We start from the raw sequence: 19,683 nt of genomic DNA, 5'->3' as shown, positions 1-19,683 counted from the left end.
CCCCAAGTCAGCCCTGCAAGAAATATTAGAGCAGATCTTGTAAGTGAAGAGAGAGCCCAAGAGTAACATAGACCAGACAGAAACAGATACAAGCTACAGAAACAGAGTTTACAGGCAGTACAATGGCACTCAATTCCTCTTTCAATAGTTAGTCTGAATGTAAATGGGCTAAAGTCTCCAATCAAAAGATACAGGATATCAGATTGGGTAAAAAAAGCAAGACCCACCCACATGCTGTCTACAAGAGACGTGTTTTAGACGTTTAGATGTTTAGACATTTAGTCGCCTCCACACTGAAAATGAGGGGGTGGATAACAATTTACCATGCTAATAGACCTCAAAAGAAAGCTGGGGTAGCAAACCTCATAACAGACAAATTAGATTTTAAACCAAAGACTGTAGTAAGAGAAGAAGAGGGACACTATATCATACTTAAAGGGTCTGTCCAACAAGAAGATCTAATGATTGTAAATATTTATGCCCCCAATGAGAGTAGCCAATTATACAAACAAATTAATAACCCAAGTAAGGAAACACAGTGGTAATAATACATTAATAGTAGGGGACTTCAACACCCCACTCACAGCAAAGGACAAATCATATAAGCAGAAGGTCAACAAAGAAACAGTCCACTGGACCAGATGGACTTCACATATGTATACAGAACACCCCACCTAAAACAACAGAAAACTCATTCTTCTTGAGAGCACATAGAAGTTTCTCTAGAATAGATCACATACTGGGTCACAAATCAGGTCTCAACCAATATCAAAAGAGTGCTACTATTCCTTGCATATTTTCAGACCATAGTTTTTTGAAACTTAAACTCATCAAAGAGGAAATTTGGAAGGAACTCAAACACTTGGAGGTTAAAGAGCATCCTACTAAAGAATGAGTGGGTCAACCAGGAAATTAAGAAAGAATTTTTAAAATTCATGGAAACTAATGAGAATGAAAGCACATCTGTTCAAAACGTTTGGGATACAGAAAAGGCAGTTCTAAGAGGGAAGCACATTGCACAAAAATTAGAAAAATCTCAAATACACAAGCTAACCTTATACCTAAAGGAGCTGGAGAAAGAATAGCAAATAAAGCCAAAACCAAGAAGGAGAAGAGAAATAATAAAAATGAGAGCAGAAATAAATGAAATAGAAACCAGAAGAACATTAGAACAGATCCAACAAAAACTAGAAACTGGTTCTTTGAAAGAATTAATAAGATTGATAAACCTCTACCAGACTTATCAAAAAGAAAAGAGAAAGGACCCTAATTAATAAAATCATGAATGAAAAGGGAGAGATCATGACCAACACTAAGGAAATAACACACAATTTTAACATACTCTGAGCAATTATATGTCAACAAATTAGTCTGGAAGAAATGGATGCATTCCTGGAAACATAGAAACTACCAAAACTGAAACAGGAAGAAATAGAAAATCTGAACAGACCAGTAACCAGCAAAGAAATTGAACCTCCCAAAAACCTCCCAAAAAACCCAGAGCCCAGGGCCAGATGGCTTTCCAGGGGAATTCTACCAAAGATTTAAAAAGAAATAATACCTATTCTACTGAAGCTGTTTTTTAAAAATTGAAATGGAAGGGAAACTTCCAAACTTATTCTATGAGGCCATTACCTTGATCCCAAAACTGTACAGAGACTCCAACAAAAAGGAAAATTACAGACCAATAACCCTGATGAACGTGGATGCCAAAATATTCACCAAGATTCAAGCCAATAGGATCCAACCGTACATTAAAAAGATTATTCACCACAACAAAGTGGGATTTATTCCTGGGACACAAGGGTGGTTCAACATTTGCAAATCAATCCATGTGACATATCACATTAATAAAAGAAAAGACAAGAGGGGCGCCTGGGTGGCTCAGTGGGTTGAGCTGCTGCCTTCGGTTCAGGTCATGATCTCAGGGTCCTGGGATCGAGTCCCGCATCGGGCTCTCTGCTCGGCAGCGAGCCTGCTTCCCTCTCTCTCTCTCTCTGCCTGCCTCTCTGTCTACTTGTGATCTCTCTCTGTCAAATAAATAAATAAAATCTTTTAAAAAAAAAAAAAGAAAGAAAAGACAAGAACTATATGATCCTCTCAATTGATGCAGAAAAAGCATTTGACAAAATACAGCACCCTTTCTTGGTTAAAACTCTTCACAGTGTAGGGACAGAGGATACATACCTCAATATCATAAAAACCATCTATGAGAAGCCCACAGCAAATATCTGTCTCAATGGGGAAAACCTAAGAGCTTTCCCCCTTAGGTCAGGAACACGACAGGGATGCCCACTCTGTGGGCAGACTGTTTTTCAACATAGTACTAGAAGTCCCAGCCTCAGCAATCAAACAACAAAGAAAAGTAAAAGGCATTTAAATTGGCAAAGAAGAACTCAAACTCTTACTCTTTGTAGAGGACATGATACTTTATGTGGAAAACCCAAAAGACTCCATCCCAAAATTGCTAGACCTTATACAGCAATTCAGCAACATGGCAGGATATAAAATCAATGCACAAAAATCAATTGCATTTCTATACACTAACAATGTGATGGAAGAAAGAGAAATTAAGGAATCAATCACACTTACAATTGTACCAAAAACCAGAAGATACCTAGGAATAAACTTAACCAAAGAGGTAAAGGATCTGTACTCTAAAAATTACAGATCACTTATGAAAGAAATTGAGGAAGACACAAAGGGATGGAAAAACATTCCATGCTCATGGATTGGAAGAATAAATATTGTTAAAATGTCTGTGCTACCCGGGGCAATCTACACACTCAATGCAATCCTTACCAGAATACCATTGACATTTTTCACAGAGCTGGAACAAATAAAATTTATGTCAAACCAGAAAAGACCCTGAATAGTTAGAGGAATGTTGAAAAAGAAAACCACAGCTGGGGGAATCACAATCCCTGACTTCAAGCTATATTACAAAGCTATGATCATTAAGACATCATGGTACTGGCACAAAAACGGACACATAGATCAAAGGAACAGAATAGAGAATCCAGAAATGGACCCTCAACTCTAAGGTCAACTAATCTTCAACAAAGCAGGAAAGAATATCCAGTGGAAAAAAGATAGTGTCTTCAATAAATGGGGTGCTGGGAAAATTGGACAGCCACATGCAGAAGAATGAAATTGGACCATTCTCTTACACCATACACAAAGATAAACTCAAAATGGATGAAAGACCTAAATGTGAGACAGGAATCCATTGACCACAGCAACTTCTTGCAAGACATGTCTCTAAAGGCTAAGGAAACAAAAGCAAAAATGAACTATTGGGACTTCATCAAGATAAAAGCTCCTGCACAGCAAAGGAAACAGTCAACAAAACTAAAAAACAACCTACAGAATGTGAGAAGATATTTTCAAATGACATATCAGATGAAGGGCTGGTATCCAAGATCTTTAAAGAACTTATCAAATTCAATACATAAAGAAACAAACAATCCAGTCAAGAAATGAGCAGGAGAGATGAAGAGACGTTTCCTCCAAAGAAGATATACAAATGACCGCAGACACATGAAAAAAATGCTCAACATGGCTTGTCATCAGGGACATACAAATCAAAACCACAACGAGATTATCACCTTACACTAGTTAGAATGACTAAAATTAACAAGTTAGGAAACAACAAATGTTGGAGAGGATGTGGAGAAGGGGAACCCTCTTACACTGTTGGTGGGAATGCAAGCTGGTACAGCCACCCTGGAAAATAGTATGGAGGATCCTCAAGAAGTTAAAAATAGAGCTACCCTGTGAACCAGCAATTGCACTATGGGGTATTTACCCTGAAGATACAGATGTAGTGAAATAAAGGGCCACCTGCACCCCAATAGCAGCAATGTCCACAATAAGCCAAACTGTGGAAGGAGCTGAAATGTCCTTGAAGAGATGAATGGATGAAGAAAATGTAATTTATATGTACAATGAAATATTACTCAGCCATCAGAAAGGATGAATGCCTACCATTCACATCAACATGTTTTAATATATACTAAACCTATACTTAGATACTATTTCTCATTTATCACACTAGCAAAAATCCAGAAGATTTTAGAATAGTGTGATACCACGGAAGAAATGTGTATTTTCATACATTTTCTACCAGAAGTTTTAAATGGTACAACCTGTAGAGAGGACAAATTGCCAATAATTATGAGAATTCAAATGGACATAACCTTTGATCCAGAAACTCGCTCTTAGGAATTTATCATATGCTTAGGCACATGTCAAATGACTAACAAACAGGGTTATTCACTGCAACATTGTCAGCATTAGCCAAAGATTAAAATGTCAATAAAATGAGAATTAAATATATCATGATTATTTATACAATGGAAAAACTGTACAGCTGTAAAAACACATGATAAAGCCCTTTATGGATTAACACAAAAGGATCGCCAAGATATACTAATAAGTGAAGAACAAGATACAGAAAAATTTATGTTGTCCCTTGTATAAAAAAGAGAAAAAGGGGAAAAAATGATCAGGTGCTCCAACTTACATACAAAGAAAAATTCAATGAAAGAATTATTAAGAAACTAATAAAAATAGCTACCTATTGTGGGAACTGAGCAAATACAAGAATGAAGTGGGAAGGGGATTGTTTTAGAATTCCCTGATCTTTTATTTGTGGGTTCAAAGACCAGGTCCAAACTGGGAGCAAACTAAAATTCACACTGTTCTCTTTAAATGGTATACTGAATACACAGTGACTCCATTTAACGTTGTTGCTTAGAACAAGATGATTCTGGATCCATCTCTTCTCAGAGTCCTAGATTCTTGAGCAACCAAGTCAGGTCAGTGGGTCCTAATTTGAATTCAGCCCAGCCTGTTACACCCTTGATGAAACTAAGATCAGTGACATTCAAGAGTGAATTTATCATAACTAGAAAATCATTATTTGGCCCAGCCATCCTGTCTTTTTACAAAATTACTAAGCTAACTATTAAAATTAAAACTAAGTCTAACTATTAAAAAAGACTTTCTTTAAAACGTACACACTTGGGGTGCCTGGGTGGCTCGGCGGTTTAAGCCTCTGCCTTCGGCTCAGGTCATGATCTCAGGGTCCTGGGATCGAGCCCCGCATCGGGCTCTCTGCTCAGTGGGGAGCCTGTTTCTCCCTCTCTCTCTGCCTGCCTCTCTGCCTACTGTGACCTCTCTCTATCAAATAAATAAATAAAATATAAAAAAAAGTACACACTTTTCTAACATATGATAAATATAAACTATAATCTCACTTTGTCGTTCTACCAGCCCCGCCTGGCTCTGGGTTGACAAGGATGATTTCAAAAGTTTTTGGAATAATATCATTATCTTTTGAAAAGCTCCCTGGCTAACACCAACCTTGTTCACCTTCTTTCTGCAGTCAGGCTGTGATAAAACAACAACTCTGGTGTGCCAGAATTCCATCTCATTTCTCTCAACTCTCCTGGAGTTCCAAGAGTTGCCATCCAGATTCTCTCTACCTGACTCAGCCTCTGAGAGTTTCATGTGTACAACATAAGCCTTGATCTATTAATGCATTTATGTGATTATGACATCTCATCATGGAATAGACTTGAGAGCAAGGGTCAGCAAACTAGAGCCCATAGACCCAAATCTGGTCCATGGCCTGATTTGTAAATAAAATATAATTGGAAGATGACCACACCCATGCATCTAGCTATTGTTTATAGTTGCTTCCATGCTACAACGGAACTGAGTAGCTGTGACAGAAGAACACATGGCACACAAACCCAAAAATATTTACTGTCTGGCCCTTTAAAAATTCTGCTGAGCCCTAATCAAGAGTGCTCAGGCCTGGCATCCAGCTGATTCGCACTAACAAAATCAGACAGACATGTTAGCACAATGTTGTCCGGATCACCATGAGAAATCCTGCTTTGGAGATATATAAATATAGATACAGATAAAATTATCATTATTATTGTATAAATTGTAAGTGTATATGTATGTGACTATGTATATACATATATATATATTTAGAGTTGACTCTTGAATAATGCCAGGGTTAGGGGTGCTGACCCCCACACTGTCAAAAATCTGCGTGCTACTTTTGACCCCCCCAAACTTAACTATTAATAGCCTACTGTTGACTGAAGTCTTACCAATAACATAAACTATCAGTTGACACATATTTTGTATATGGATTATATACTGTATTCTTAAAGTAAGCTAGACAAAGGAAACTTATTAAGAAGATGTTAAGGAAGAAAAATACATTTATGGTACTGTATTTACTGAAAGAAATCTGCATATAAGTGGACCCACACAGTTTAAACTTGTGCTGTTCAAGGGTCAACTGTGTATGTATGCGTATTATGTATAGTAGCATACTCTTATTACAAAATAATGGTAAGATTAGGAACAAAATACTCATTCAAAGAGAATAAAATAATCTTAGCTTTATTCTTCTCTCTCACAAGAATCCAAGGTGCCCTACACATCTGAGAGGAAGCATAGTTTAATAGAAAAAGCAGATAGATCCAATTAAAATCACCTCTCTTACGTTCTGGTTCCCTGGGCTCCAACTCCCTTCTCTGGACCCTGGGGTTGCTGTTACCTTCCCTAAAAGAAGGGCCAGTGAGATACCACATGTAAAGTACCCTGCACGTAGTCAGCACCCAATAAAGGGTGATTATTAGGTTTACTACACCTATTCTCATCTGCCTGACCCCATTCTTCTCTTCCTGCTTTTTTCATTCCCTGGTACCATACCTAACCACCATTTCCCTTAATTACTGACAATATCTTTATGAATATCCTTTCTCTTACCTATCTTTAGATAATTATTTTTTAACTTCAAATTACTGAAGGCTGGATGCCTCAATAAGTTTTGCCTCTACCTAGCAGTCAAAAAGAAAATATACAGTTATCTGGAAAGTGTGTGTGTGTGTGTGTGTTCGTAGTTAGCACCATCAAATACTTTAAAATGTATATTTTTAAAATAACTAACACTACAAGAAATAAAGAGCAATTTTGACAGCCTAGGAAACTGAAAATTGGAATAATAAATATGGGAACTAACTATGCAAAGGTTTTAAAGGAAGGAAAGAGATGCTATTTTTAGTAATCTAGGGATTTGGTTTTTTAACACTCTCTGAGGACAAAAAAGCCCTATTAATGCTAGGAGTTAGAAATGAAATACCACATTCTGGCAAAAAAAAAAAAATCAGCATACAAAGATCATAAGGAAGTTGTCTGTGTTTTCTTAGGCTCTAGATTGAAAAAAGAAAAAGTCTGTCTTGGCAATGCAAAAATGTGGGCTCACACCGTACATGGCTTTGGACTTCGACTTTACATTCTCCATGTGCTCTGAGGACACCAGTGACCAATATCTAAAAAATGATTATTTTGCACACTTTGTGAGTCCATGTTTAATGGGTTTTCATCTATGGGAACTCTGTGCAGCTGAGAAATTAACATAATTTGGTAACATAATCTGGTAGAAGGAAACACAAAACTACCTGGAGGGAGATGCTCTCCATGCAGGCTGCTCAAGATTCTGATCAAAAAAAGAAAAGAAAAAGAAAAGAAAAAACACAACTGAAGATGAGCTCATAATAAAAAAAAAAAAACAATATTAAACACTCAAAAACGTAAATCATTATGAACAATAGTATGCACCACCTAGAATACAAAAACCTTAGATACAGTGTATCCATAAAACAGATACTTTTAAGTTATTAAAGATAAAAATTTCCACTTAGAAACAATATGGAGTAACAGAAAGTTGGATTTGCCCTTACATTTGAAACAACCAAAAAAAAAAAAAAAAAGGACAAAATATATTTAACAATAGTTTTTAGACATTGGACGTTAGTTCTGGTCAGTGACACCTGAGAGAAGGGGAACACAGAAAATGATCCCAATGGTTGCCAGAGACTACTGCGGAGGGAATTTCCAGGCCACAACAGAGGAAGGCAGAATTGAGGTGGAGATTTGCAGACTCTGTTAGTTAAAGAAGAACTGGGAGAAAGGGAGGGCTGAGTGGCTAGAGCATACAGAACGAGGAGCCAGAGAAGAGAAAGATACACCAATAGTGAGCTCCAGAGATCACCAGAGCCTCTTGGGTCTTCAGCTGAGTACATTCGTGCTTGTGAGGATCGACCCAAAAGTTGGGGAAAGAATCAACCGAAAAGAGCAGAGAGATCAATCCCCAAAGCTCACAGAAAGCTAGGAATAGTTCATTTTCCTGTCAGTCACATGAAAACCTTCACAACTCAAAGGCATTGAGTAGAATACTTAGAAAGATGATATATCAGTAATGATATCAAGATTTAGAACAAAGACTATTGCCATGGATAAAGAGGGACTAAAAGTGTCAGTTCATCAAAAAGAAATAATCCTTGCGTTAAGAAGATTTGGCTGAGAGCCTGGAGAAACTAAGGTGACTTGCACTTGTGGGACAGAGTAAAGAGAAAATGGAGCATCACAGAAAGAGAGCCGCAGGATCCACCGAGGGTTCCGAGGTTTCAGCTGAGGATAAGCACACCTTTGTGACAAAACTAGCCACGGCTGGGGAAAGAACTTCTTAAAAGATTTAGAAATGACAGTAGCCAGTGCTCACCTATAGCTGGGAATGGTGCCTGACCCCACGCTGAGCAGGGAACCCGACAAGGGGCTCGATCCCAGGGCCCCGGACTCATGACCTGAGCCAAAGGCAGATGCTTAACTGATTAAGCCACATAGGCACCCCTTGATGATCTTCTTGAAATATAAAAATAAAGCCTACATAGTTTTTCATCATTATCTCTTCAAACACTTTTTCTGAACCCATTGTTTCTCCTCTCTGCAACTCCAATGACATAAATATTAGACCTTTTGATATCATTCCACATGTGCCTAAAGTTCTATTTTGCTTTTTGTCAATCTTTTTTTTTTCCTGTTTTTTAAATTGGATCATTTCTATTGCTCCATCTTCATATTCACACTCTTCTCTGTTTCATTTTCTCATCCAGTGGATTTTTTATTTTAGATATTATACTTTTCAGTTTTAAATCTCCCAACTGGTCCTTCTTACAGTTTCTTTTTCTCTGTCTGAGACGTTTACCTTTCTGTTCATTTCAAGAATGAATAGGCAAGGGGCACCTCGGTGACTCAGTCAGTGGAGCGTCTGCCTTCGGTTCAGGTCATGATCACAGGGTCCTGAGATCTGCCCCATGTTAGGCTCCCTGCTCAGTGGGGAGCCCTCTTCTCCCTCTGCTGCTCCCTCTGCTTGTGCTCTCTCTGTCAATAAATAAAAAAAAAATTTTTTTAAAGAATGAATATTCAATTTACCTTTCTATTCATTTCAAGAATGTTTACTTTTACCAAATGTAGCATAGTTATAATAGCTGCTTAAACATGTTGGGATAAGCATCTGTTGTTGCCTTTTTTCTTGAGAATTGAGCACATTTTTCTGGTGCTTTGTACATTGAGTAATTTAGGATTAAATCCTGGGTAATTTAATATAGTACTGTGAAACTCTGGGTACTATTAAAATCCCCTGTAGAAGATTGATTTTGGCAGTAAATCTTGTGAGATTCAGAATGTAAATTCAGTTTCAAATTATAAACTTTAAAAGCAGTTGAAAAATGACAAGAAATCTACCAATTGAAAATGGCACTAAGTCCAAATGGGTTTAGAACCAAGCTTCATATAAGCTGTAGCACAACTTATAACAATTCTATTCAAATTATTAATTTTTTAATTCAAATTATTTCAAGCCACATATATAGAGAACTCTCCAACTCATCTTATTAGCAAGCATTGTAATAACCAAATTAGTTAAAGAGAGTAGAAAACACAGAAGATCAAGTTTGTCCATTTATTTAAAAAGAAAAATTCTAAACAAAGTATCAGCAAATAAAATGAAGGAATATATAAAATAATACAATCTGATCAGTTGGGGTTGCTTCTGGAGAATCAAGGATAGTATGCTAGCAAGAGCTTGGTTAACATAATCCATTAGAAAGAAATCAAAGGAGGAACACTGTATTGTCATTCAGCATCCATCAAGATATTCAAGACTGATAAATATTAAAAAGCTTAAAGGGGAGAGAGATCTTTTGATTATCTTTTAAGTCTCTGAATTCTAATTGTGTATGATCACTTCGTTTGTCCTTATTTACATAAACCAATACATTTTTTTTCCCCTTAAGCTAGTTTGAGTTGGAATGCTGTCACTTGCAATTGAGAGTATATATTAATACAAATACCAAGGAAAAAACTATTAAGAAGTAAAAGATTATTCAATAAGGTAGTCACATACAAGATAAATATTTTAAAGCCAATAGAGAATGTTCATACATTGCTAGTGAGAATATAAAATAGTGTAGTCACTTTGGAAAACGGTTTGGCAGTTTTTCAAAAAGTTAAACATGAAATTACCATACAACCCAACAATTCCACTTCTACATATCCACCTAAAATAAATAAAAACATATGGCCAGGCAAAGACTTCATGCAAGTGTTCAGAGTAGCATTATTCACAATAGCACAAAACTGAAAACAACCTAAATATCCATTGTTGGTGAATGGATAGAGAAAATGTGATATAAATATAAAATGGAATACTATTTAGCAGTTAAAAAAAAGACTAACATAGGCAACATCATAAAGGAAACTTGAAAAAAATTATGCTAAATGAAAGAAAGCCAGACACAAGAAACTACATATTTCCATTTACATGAATTATCCAGAAAACTCATAAAGCCACAAAGTAGATTACTATTCTCCTGGGACTGAGGATGGGAGCTGGTATTAACTGTGAATTGGCAGGTGAGATCTTATTGGAGAAAGGAAAGTATATAATTTACAGTGATAGTGGCATCACTTAGCAATGAAATGCACACTTGAAATAGGTGAATTCAACAACATAATAGAATTTAGCTTGGCAAGGCTGCTTAAAAACCAATAACTAAAAGCTAACAGATTTCTGATAGGCAAACACTAATCAAGTTATATATATGATAGAAGAAAACGTTCTATTCACAACTACAGAAAATTATAAATTATCCAGGAATAATGTAATAAAAAACATTTGGGATTTATAAGAAACCACGAGATTCTACTAAGAAACATTATGTCTGGGATACATGGAGAGCAATATTTTGGTTTCTTTAAAGTAAATTTTATCATCATAAATTTTTCCTAACTTAAACCATAAATGCAATGTATTCACAATCAAAATCCCAGCAGGATTTTTTTGGAAGAAGGAATTTGAAAAAATGATTCTTAACTTCATCTAAAATTATAAACATGTGAAAATAGCTGGGAAAACCCTTTTTAAAAAAAGAAGAGCAGAAATGAGATCACGTCCTACAATACATTATCATAAAGCTACAATCCTTAAAATAGTACAACAGAATGTGTAGCTGCACCAATAGGACAAAATTTTAAAAGTTAGGAAATTAACAATATATATACAAGTTTAATATATCATAAATCAAATTTCAAAGCAAAAGGAGAAATACGGAATATTCAACGCATGGTGTTTGGACTGGTGTCAAGTCATTTGGAAAAACATAAAGCATGATTCTGACCTCACTTCGTGTGCCAAAATAAAATCCAGATGGATGCTATTTTTATCATAGCTGAGTGGAGAGGACTTCTCTGAGCATTTCACAAAGATCAGTGTCTATGGAGAAAAAGATGGTAAATTAGATTGCATTTCAGCGAATAGTATCTGAGACCTCACTTCATACCAGGCACTTTGCTAAGCATTTTACAACTAGTAATGATGCAGATACTAGTAGTAGCCTATAAGCTGACCTATTTTTTGTACATCTTTATGGTATCTCAGTCTCACCCATCTCCTGGGCTACCAGACATTTGCTCTGCTTCACTCACGACCCCAGCCAAAGAATTTCATGCAGACCTTGTGGTTCTGAGCCTTGAGGCTGGCCAGCCACTTCCCTGAAGTCTATGGCTCTTCCCACAACCTGTGGACTGGGATGAAATGCCGCTCCACAGGGTATGGGATCTGACTACCCACAGCAGCCAAAAAGCCTGATAATGCAACCCAGGAGTGAGGGAAAGTGAACTCCCAGTGGGGTCAACGTTGACTAGTAAAAGACAGGATCCAGGAGGATAAACACGAACATCTGAGAGCTTTCACAGTCGTGGACGACAGGACAGTAGCAGGATATGGCAGGACGTGACAAGGGTGGAATTTGTAAACACTGATGAAACGTCACACATTACCTCCAAGTTGAATCAGGTCTCATAAAAAAAAGAATCCCATCATCCCATCTGTAAGTACTTAATATGAGATCTCTCTAGCCCCTAATTTTTTTTTTTTACCAATTGAGTTTATATTAATAGTGTATAATTTCTACTTCATAACTACATTCTCATCAGCACACCTATACCAGACATTTCTGTTGGTAAAATACTAAAAACCCATTCCTCAGCCTCCTGAGGGTTAGTTCTTCCAAATAACAGACAGAACAACAATAGGCAACCGCAGTTTTGTTTGGTTCTTTTTTAACTCATACAGTGCTGTATGAGTTGTAACTATAGAGCACAGTGATTCAGTCATTAAATGTGTTCTTAATCCCCTTCACCTGTTTCACCCTTCCACCCCACCCCCATCTCCCCTCTGGTAAACACCAGTCCATTGTCTATAGTTAAGAATCTGGATTTTTGGGGCGCCTGAGTGGCTCAGTGGTTTAAGCTGCTGCCTTCGGCTCAGGTCATGATCTCAGGGTCCTGGGATCGAATCCCGCCTCGGGCTCTCTGCTCAGCAGGGAGCCTGCTTCCCTCTCACTCTGTCTGCCTCTCGGCCTACTTATGATCTCTCTCTGTCAAATAAATAAATAAAATCTTTAAAAAAAAAAGAATCTGGATTTTTGTTTCTTATTTTTTTCTTTGTTCATTTGTTTTATTTCTTAAATTCCACATATGAATGAAATCATGCATTTGTCTTTAACTGACCTATCTCACTTAGCATTATGCCCTCTGGATCCATCCATGTTGTTGAAAATGGCAAGCTTTCATACCTTTTTTATGGCTGAGTCATATTCCACTGTGTGTGTGTGTGTGTGTGTGTACACCATTTTCTGTATCTGTTCATCTGTTGATGGACACTTGGGCTATTTCCATAATTTGCTATTGTAAATAGTGCTGCAATAAACATAGAGGTGCACATATCCTTTTGAATTAGTGTTTTTGTGTTATTTGAGTAAATACCCCGTAGTGGAATTACTGGATCACATGGTAATACTATATTTAATTTTTTAACTGTTTTCCACAGTGACTGACCAAGAGTGCATGGGGGTTCCTTTTTCTGTGCATCTTTGCCGACACTTTTTGCTTATCTTTTTTATTTAGGCCATTCTGACAGGTGTGAGGTGATAGCTCATTGTCCTTTTGATTTGCATTTCCCTGATGATGAGTGATATTGAGCCTCTTTTCATGTGACTGTTGGCCATCTGGAGAAATGCCTGTTCATGTCTTTTGTCCATTTTTAATTGGATTATTTGTTTTTTTGGTGTTGAGTTGCATATGTGTTTATGTATTTTGTATATTAATCCTTTAACCAACATATCATTTGCAAATATCTTCTCCCATTCGGTAGGCTGCCTTTTTGTTTTGTTGGTGGTTTTCTTTGCTGTGAAAGATCTTATTTTGATGTGGTCCTAACAGTTTATTTTTGTTTCTGTTTCCCTTGCCTTAGAAGACATATCTAGAAAAGTGTTGCTATGACCGATGTCAGAGAAATTACTGCCTGTGCTCTCTTGTAGGATGTGTATGGTTTCAGGTCTCACATGTAGGTCCTTAATCCATTTTGAGCTTATTTGTGTGAATGGTGTTAGAAAATGGTCCTGTTTCATTGTTTGGCATGTAGCTGTCCAGTTTTCCAAAAACCATTCATTGAAAAGACTGCCTTTTTCCCATTGGATAGTCTTGCCTCCTTTGTCAAAGATTATTTAACCATATAATTGTAGGCTTATTTCTGGGCTTTCCATTCTGTTCCATTGATCTATATATCTGTGTGTGTGTGTGTGTGTGTGTGTGTGTGTGTGTGTGTGTGTGCCAGTACCATACTGTTTTGATTACTACAGCTTTGTAGTATATCTTGAAATCTGTAATTGTGATACTCGCAGGTTTGTTCTTTTTCAAGATTGTTTTGACTCTTTGGGGTCTTTTGTGGTCATACATATTTTAGGATTATTTGCTCTACTTCTGTGAAAAATGCTATTGGACCTGACAGGAATTGCATGAAATCTGTAGACTGTTTATGGTAATACAGACATTTTAACAATATTTTTTTCTTCCAATCCGTGAGCATAGATTACCTTTCCACTTGTTTGTGTCTTCTTCATTTTCTTTTATCAGTGTTTGATAGTTTTCAGAGTACAGGTCTTTCACCTTCTTGGTTTAGTATATTCCTATGTACTTCGTTATTTTTGGTGCAATTGTAAATGGGATTGCTTTCTTGATTTCTTTTTGAGGCAACTGCAGTTTTAATCATTACTGTTCTTTTGCTTGTGACATTGGCTTTGAACTTTGCCCTTTTCCCAGGGATTAAACCAATAGTATCCTGATAAATGTTTAACAACCAGATTCCAGGAGGGCAGAAGCTGATTTGTCCCATTTGCTGACTTCCATGGTGTAAATACTCCACAATGGACCACTTCAAGAGACCTGCATAGTATCACCGAATACAGAGTTAGAAAGAGACGTAGAGGGGCACACCACTACATGTATTTTTACCGTTCAGTTTCAATAGATATAAATAACTCAAAAGCATACATAATAGAAAATTGTAGTAAAATAATTGGGAAGTGATGAGTTTCAAGTTTTTATTCTCTTCCTTGTTAATATAATTTGAAATTATAACTTTATAAAATTTAATTTCTAATAATGGCTACAGCTAATAATCAGGTCACAAAATTCCTGAAAATTTAACAGTCAGTTCTTATGAGCTGGCACACCATTGGATTCAATCTGCCAAGCTTTTTCATGGTTTCAATTTGAACTTAACTTCCCAAGATTTCTCTTGACTTTTTGAAGGTGGGAAAACTATATGCTCCACGCTGGATTCCTTGGGGGCTGCCACACTCACCCAAACAGGTGCCTGCATCACTTACCTTTCTCATCCAAGCAATAAAATTCCCTGAAGACGATATTGTACTCACAACTTAGGTCATTTCCCTTGAGTTAGAAAAAGGGAGAAATGTGCCTAGTAAATTAAGCCTAAAACTAGTTATATAGAAGTTGCAAAAGTTAATTATATTGGTTGATTAATACAAAAAGACATGGGTCTTAATCCTTATTCTGCTACTTAAAGGTTATGGGATATCATTCAACCTCATGAGTTTCAGTATCCTCCTTAGTGAAATGGGAGTAGTTACAACATCACAGGAGGCTGTGAATATTAAATGAGATAGGGGCGCCTGTGTGGCTCAGTGGGTTAATGCCTCTGCCTTCGGCTCAGGTCATGATCCCAGGGTCCTGGGATCAAGCCCCGCATTGGGCTTTCTGCTCAGCGGGGAGCCTGCTTCCCTTCCTCTCTCTCTGCCTGCCTCTCTGCCTACTTGTGATCTCTGTCTGTCAAATAAATAAATAAAATCTTTAAAAAAAAAGATTAAATGAGATAATGTCTACAAAACAGCACGGTGTGTGGCATTGTGTAAGTGTTCCAATGGCAAGTTGCTATTATCCATTTTCTCCATTATCCAAATCACAATTATCCACTGCTATTATCCACCAGCTTTAGGTACATACACTTATGATGCAACACATGAAAGTTTAGAATATCAATTCCTGATTAACTAGCTCATTACCGAGGCAAAATGCCTTCCAAAAATCATTGTTTCTTTTTTTTTTTTACATTATTTCAATATCATGTGCAAATATTAAAAGCAAGAATATGCTCTTTAGCCACCAGAACACCAAACTGGCTTTTTCATAGAAATGCAATGGAAAGGTACATCCATTTATCTAGTCTAGTTTTCCAGGCATGGAAAATACAGCATTTAACAATGTTGACAAGTTTTGCCCATGTGAAACTTATGGCCTAGTGGGACAGGGACACAGATTATAATCACAGAAATTTAGAATATCATGCTGAAATTGAAGAGAAAGGAAAAGATGTTATGAGGAATTACTTTAGGAATACCTTACCTAGTCTGGAGTATTAGGGATTTTTCTGTTAATAAGAGACTTTTGAGCTAAGATCTAAATGGTGAGCAAGAGTTAACCAGCCACAGAGGGAGAAAAGCATTCCATGGTAAGGGATCAGCCTTTACAATAAACCTTGAAGTGGGAGAGAGTTTGGTGTGTTCAAGGCCCTAAAGGATAGGAGCCACATAGTATAAGAGGCACAAAAGTGGGGTGCCTGGGTGGCTCAGTGGGTTGAGCCTCTGCCTTCGGCTTGGGTCATGATCTCAGGGTCCTGGGATCGAGCTCCACATCAGGCTCTCTGCTCGGCAGGGAGCCTGCTTCCCCCTCTCCCTTTGCCTCTGCTCTGCCTACTTATGATCTCTATCTCTCTGTCAAATAAATAAATAAAATCTTTTAAAAATTTTTTAAAAAACAATAATAATAAAAAAAGCGTAAAAGAAAAATGACATTTGTTATTAATAACAACTGTATTTGCTATTACCCCCACACTCATTCCCTACACCACCCCTCCAGTTCTTTTTTTTTTAATCTTTTTTTTTTTAATTTATTTTTTCAGCATAACAGTATTCATTCTTTTTACCCCTCCAGTTCTAAGAGGGTAGATCCTATACCTTAAAGAACACTTTGTGCTTTGTTTGACTTGTACCAGTTTGGAGGTAGAATTAGGAACCAAATTGAAATCAAACTTAATTATTCAGCACATTAAAGGAATAGGAAATTGAAGAGTGACCCAGAGGGAGAAGCTGAGAGCCAGTGAAACTGCATGCTGTATTGGGGAAGGTATTTCTAGCTAGTAGAAAAAGCTTGCAGAAGATCAGAGGCTAGAAGGAAGGCAGAACACAGGGTATTTACTCCCTATCTTTCTGCCTCCAGCTGGGTATTGGCAACAGCAGCATTTCCCCTGTAACTTCAGACGCTGCCAGACAGTCCCTTCACCTTGGCCCCAGCTCCCATCAGGAAAGCCTGAGCATGTTGCTAGCTACCCCTTGATGGTACCAAGTTCTAGGCTTTGGAAGCAATGTCTCCTTCTTCTATTCTTTCAGTTCTAAGGAAAATTATGTCTTCCTGCTTGTCCTAATCTCTGGTTGCCTCAAGTTCCCCTGTTTCCCTGCTATTCAAAAAGTGGTGTGGATCACCAGTATTGGCTTTGTTTGGGAACTTCTTAAAAATGTGGCATCTCAGGCTCTACTCCAAACCTACTGAATTTGAATTTACATTGGAAAAGATCCCAGGTGGTTTGAATACACATTAAAGTTTGAGAAGTAATGGCCTATTTGTGCCTTCAAGAAGACCATCTCCTAAGAAACAAATCACCTGTATTAAATTCCCTCTGTTTGAAATGCCTAGTGGTTACTACTTCTTGACAGGACCCTAGCTGACACAGTCAAGTTTTTATGTTCAGTGTTTTATGTACAAGTTTGTTTTTATGCTTACCACCTATTCTATTGTACAACAATTTAACACTCTTGGATTATTTTGTACTCATCTCTCACTTGGTTTCTCTGACAAAAACGTGGTTAACATTTTTCACTTTAAAACTATGCAGACATTGCTCAGTTTTCTTAAGTTAATCAGTGCCACCAAAGAGAAATCTGATTTTGGTTTCTTTGTAGATAATCTGAGGTTTTGTTTTATTTGTTTATTTTCCCTGCATTCTTATGGATTTTTTTGTTTGTTTTCCTTAAAATTCAAAAAATATCATCAGGAATGTATATTAATGTCACTTGGAACATACCAAACCCTATCGATCTCCAATCACAACCCTTTTTTCCCACTGAAGAAGAGCTTCTTTTATCAAAGGTTAGATTCTTATTTTTGTTTCATTTGTTCTCATCTTCAGAAACAATTCGATTTTATAAAATTATGTCCAACACTGATATTGTTCTTTTTTTTTTTAAAGATTTTATCTATTTATTTGACAGAGAGAGATACAGTGAGAGAGGGAACAAAAGCACGGGGAATGGGACAAGGAGAAGCAGGCCTCCTGCTGATTGAGGAACCCGATGCCAGGCTCAGTCCCAGGACACAGGGATCATGACCTGAGCCAAAGGCAGACGCTTAACGACTGAGCCATCCAGGTGCCCCAAACATTGATGTTATTCTTAGTCTTACTTTCGGAGTTGGCTTGCAAGCTCTCTTTTTACCTCAAACCATTGCTGATAAAACTCACTATCACTTTTCAGAGAGACCATGATTTCTTGGATCTTACTGAAAAATGATAAGGAAATGTCTTTCAAAACCTCTTCTAATTCCTATAGTAAGTAATTTTTAGAGTTATGATTTTTGTCTGTACCTAGAGAATAATTTTCCATTTCTTGTATGCTATAATAATTTGTATAGCATTCCTTTTTTATTGTTGCCTTATCCTTAAACCATGTCTAAACTTTGCCAACAGGTGGGAAACACAGAATCTCCGTGTTTTCTCTCCCTATGCACTTAAGAGCTAGAGTATTCCCCTTCATGATCCAGACTTAGAACAGGAATAGATGTACACAGCCCCTAGTCCAGGGCTGGGGAGGTGAGCATCTCATTGACTGAGCAGGACTGAGGTGAGCTTTCCTCTCTCCCTGATGTTTGGATCAGATATTTCCATTAGTTCTTTAGTCAGAGCATAAAAGACCACATTTTTTTTCTTGCCTTTTCCTCCACCACTACCCCATCCCTACCTACAGCACTCTTCCCCAAAATCAACCATTTCTACCAGAATGTTTTTTCTTGGATAACTACTCATTCTAGGAAGAAATATATCACACATCCTGAGAATTGTAGCTTTGAGATATGTGTGGAGTGAAATTTATGGAAATGAGAGAATAGGACCACGTCTATCAAGTTCAAAAGATAATCCTCAAATGCAGAATGGATGTAGCTGCATAGGTTTGTTGATATTTGGGGATAGCTTAGACTCCTTCCCAAAAGGGGGTTCCATGTTTTCTCAAGGAGAGTAAAGTCTAGGATGTGTAACTTTATGGACAGTACAACTGGAAAAAATTCCCCCTCAAATATTGGCATATGGTCTTCTCTTTAGTTTCTAATGTTTGTATTTTGCATATCTCCATGGTTATTTTAGTGGAAGATTATTAGAAAATATATATGACCCTGCTAATCTGCTACTATCACAACAATCATAAAGGCTAACATTTGTTGAGTGCTTACTAGTGTGCCAGGCATCGTGCTTAGTATTTCGTATATATTACGTCATGTTCATCCTCAAAATAACTCTTTGCCGCAGGTGTTGGAGGCAGCCTCCCCTTCTGTGGCTTCATGTTTTCATGTGGAAGGATCTACCCTAGAATAAAACTCGTGGCCTCTTGCTCACTCCCTCATCTCCCTAGGGAGAGTCACTCATCCCGTTGGCATGTTGGGGAAAAAGGAACTAGACACACACATGGCTCGGCCACACTCAAGACCACACTTGGATCTGCCTGCCTAAAGAAAGGATGGATTTTGGTCTGCTTGGGAAGCCTCCGAGTAAGCTTCGCGGAGCCGATGCGTCACAGGAGAGGGGCCGGTCTTTTCTTTTTCTGCCTATGCCTAGTGAATATGTTT

This window comes from Meles meles, chromosome 8 (genome assembly GCF_922984935.1).
Source record: "Meles meles chromosome 8, mMelMel3.1 paternal haplotype, whole genome shotgun sequence".
Lineage (NCBI taxonomy): Eukaryota > Metazoa > Chordata > Mammalia > Carnivora > Mustelidae > Meles > Meles meles.
This window is presented reverse-complemented; position numbering follows the sequence as displayed.